This window comes from Takifugu flavidus, chromosome 5 (genome assembly GCF_003711565.1).
Source record: "Takifugu flavidus isolate HTHZ2018 chromosome 5, ASM371156v2, whole genome shotgun sequence".
Lineage (NCBI taxonomy): Eukaryota > Metazoa > Chordata > Actinopteri > Tetraodontiformes > Tetraodontidae > Takifugu > Takifugu flavidus.
In genome coordinates this window covers 15,478,232-15,482,205 of record NC_079524.1, presented here as the reverse complement: position 1 = coordinate 15,482,205, position 3,974 = coordinate 15,478,232, and positions in this window count along the sequence as shown.

Below are 3,974 nucleotides of genomic sequence, written 5' to 3'. Positions count from 1 at the left end.
CTCTGACTGCTTTGGGCATGAGGTGGGTGGCATCATGGTATTATCACCATTACAGATCCCACAACTGGAAATAAATACGCTAGAGTGCAAAAGTTTGAGCACACCTGGTCATTTCCAAAAGATAGGAAAGAAAGGTACAGATGCCACTTTCCATTCATCATCCACCTTCCACCACTTTTCCCTAATGGGTCTGGGGGCAATTTATCCCAGCTGAGAGGCGGATCACCCCGGACAAATCACCAGTGCAGTAGTAGTAGCAGTTGCAGAGCTAACGTACATTGAGGGAGACAAAAATGTTCATGCTTGGATTCACAAGGGCAATTCAAAGTCACCCATTTACCTAACCCCACATGTATGTCTTTGGACTGGGATAAAGCCAGAGAGAACCCACGCAGAGACGGGGAGAACATGCAAACTCCACACGGAAGCAGGAACCTTACTGTGAGGCGAATGTGCTGACACTGTGCCACAGTTCATGAGGAAGCGTCCCGATCATCGTACACACATCGTATTACCGGTAGTTGCACTACCTTCCATGGATACAATACTTTGTGTTCACCCTCTTTTCCATATTTGGTCTGATTCCTCTCAGATGTCCATGACTCCCAATTTCAAACAGTTTGAGTTTCGTTTTTGCCAACGCCCTTTTAAGCAATATGATAAAGAATACACAATGATTCTGATTACAACTCTCCCAAAAGCAGTACATGAATATATGATATTTAAAATGATGTGATTGATTTAACATCTCACAGACTAGTGATGTTTGACTGCACCGTCCCCATTTATTCCTTCAGCTGTTTTTTTTGTTTTGTTTTTCCACCACCAGAGACCCTATTTCTCTGCCATACATGTATTTTTTTAAAACTATTTTGATTAAATGAACTAAATGAATGAATTTAATCGGCCCAAAATGTCGTCCTCAGAATATCCAAGGTAGTTTTCTCTGTCAACTGGACTGGGTTTCTTCTCTTGAAGACGTTTCGCCTTCTATCCAGAAAGCTTCTTCAGTTCTGAAATCGCTGGGGACCGAGCTTGAAATCATAGCCCCTGTGGACCATTTGCATGCTAATGATCTGGGTGGTCACCTGAGAGTCGTTAGCAGGGTCGTTGGTCGGGTTGTTCACCTAGTTTCTGTTGAGGTGTCTCCCCTTTGTCTGCTGGATCACATGGTGGTGAGTCACCAGGTCTCCTGGAATGGTGTGAATGTTTGTTTTGCTGTTGGAAGGAGCGGAGGACTGCATTGTACGTGGGTGATAGGAAGTGCCTCAGGCCATCACCTCTGTTTAAGGATGTTTTTTTCAATTTGACATGGATGGCTTCCTTGACACCCCTTTCAAACCAGCAGTCTTCTCTGGCCAGTACCCTTACTTGGCTGTCCTCAAAGGAGTGCCCGCTCTCCTTTAAGTGTAAGTGGACTGCTGAATCTTGACCCGAAGAGGTGGCGCGTCTGTGTTGTGCCATTCTTCTGTGGAGAGGTTGTTTGGTTTCCCCAATGTACAGTTCCTTGCATTTCTCCTGGCACTGTATAGCATAAACAACATTACTTTGTTTGGGTCTTGGTGTCTTGTCCGTTGGGTGTACTAACCTCTGTCTGAAAGTGTTGCTGGGTTTGAAATGAACCGGTATGTCGTGTGTCTGGAGGATCCCCTAAACTTCTCAGAGACTCTGGACAGGTAGGGGATGGAAACGCTGCGGCGTTTGTTTCTCTCCTCCTCTCCTTTGCTGGGGTCTCGCTTTCTTGAGGTTTTGGTGAAGGCCCAGTCTGGGTAGCCACATGTTTTGAGAGCTGTCTTAATGTGGTCCTGTTCCTTTTTTCTGCCTTGGGATGTGGTGGGTATTTCTCTGGCCCGGTGTTGGAGAGTTCTGATCACTCCCAACTTGTGTTCCAGTGGGTGGTGAGAGTCAAACTGAAGGTACTGGTCGGTATGTGTAGGTTTTCTGTAGACTTCGATGGTGAGATTTCTGTCCTCAGTGATCTTGACTGCGCAGTCCAGAAAGGCCAGACTGTTTCCTTTTGTATCTTCCCGGGTGAATTTTACATACTGGTCTGTTTTGTTGAGGTGATCGGAGAACGCTTCCAATTCTTGTGTTTGAATTTTGACCCAGGTGTCATCCACATACCTGAACCAGTGGCTTGGCGCAGTTCCTGTGAAGGATGTCAGGGCCTGGGATTCCACCTTCTCCATGTATAGATTGGCAACTATGGGGGATACTGGTGAGCCCATGGCACAGCCATGTTTCTGCCTGTAGAAGCCTTCTCTGTACTGGAAATAGGTGGTGTTCAAACACAGGTCCAGCATGGTGCAGATTTGGGCCGGTGTTAAGGTTGTTCTTTCTGGAAGATTCTTGTCCAATAGAAGGTGCTTGTGGATGGTGTCTATGGCGCTGAGACACCTTGTGGGGCAGCAACGGGGAGCTGATTTCATGTCAATGAAATATATAGACAATGGGAGCACAGTTTATGGATCAGCAGCAAAGTCGGCACTAACTGCGCCCGACATGATCCAGGCACAAGCACTTTGTACCTGGACTGTGCTGAGCAGTCAAAACCTCACCAGTGTCCTCCCCGGGTAGAGGCAAAGGAAATGCCACTGTATCTGAGGAGGAAACAGTTGGCTGCTAACTACTGGATTAATTTAAGAGGTCAGAGAGATGACCATCCTATAAAGGGGGTTCTGTCAGGGAGTTGTGAGAAGCAGAGGACACAAAAGGGGAGTTTTGGGAGGTATATTTTTTCAATACAAAGAAGGATCAACTCACCGAGGAGAAGGGGAAATAACAGAAAAGAGCAGGATATAATAACAACTTTAAGAATTGGGCACTTAAAGCAACTTAAACAGTAGGCTATATATTGTGGGGCATAGGTGTCAAACTCTGGCCCGTGGGCCAAATTTGGCCCGCAATGTGATTATATTTGGCCCGTGAAGCAATACCAATTGACTATTAGAGCTGGCCCGCCGGTATTATCTCTTAAAGTGCATGTGCTAATGCTACAAATACCAGAATGCTCTCCTGTGTTAAAATCCACACTCTACGTCAGTTGGTGGTGGTAATGCACCAATTTGTGGCTTGCCAACCACCAAGAGAGAGGAAGTAGTCAAAGCGACCTTATATGCTCATGCTAATTCTGGCACCGCACTACCCCCTCTGAAAAATGGTAAAAAGAAAGGCAGAAAATAGAACCTTTCTGAACAGGTAGGAGGTAGAATATCGTAAAAGACGGACCTGTCTGTCTTATATGTGGAGCCAATGTGCATCACAAGGGGAACAACAACAGATGACACTATAAAACACAACACCAAGACAAGCACAAGCACCTGGAAATGACTCAAAGGCGCCAGAAAGTAGAAGAGATGAAAAGTTACTTACAATGGCAAAAGATTACTTTTGAAATTTAATTCAGAAGGCAGAAAATAAAAAGAGAAAAAATGAATGCCAGCGATTTTTTTTTTTAATTTGAATTTGCATGTGTGCAGTAATAACTTATTTATTGTATTGTGTTAAGCTTTGTTTGTTCCATGTTCAGTTGTTGAGCAAAACTAATTTGGGTCCATATCAAAAGGTTCCCTGTTGTAGCTGGAGGAAGATTATTTCAATAAATATCAATGTTGGCCCGTGACTTTATCCCAGTTTTGAATTTTGGCCCACTGGGTATTTGAGTTTGACACCTCTGTTGTGGGCTGTGTGAGCATTGTTGCGGACTGGAAACAACAGAACATGTGCTTTTAATATGCAGGCAGTATAGTAAGGGAAGGAAGCTCGTGATGAAACTGGGAATGGTGGATGAGAAGGACATTTTGAGCTGGGTGGGATGAAAGAGTTTCGGACCCGTTCTGGTCTAGAAAAATGGATATAAGCATCGAGCAGTGCGATTTATTTACCAGAGGGTGGCAGTAATGCAACGGAATACATGCCAACTGTTGACAGATCCAAACGAAGAAGAAAAGACGTCGTCGTTTTACTTCCGGAAA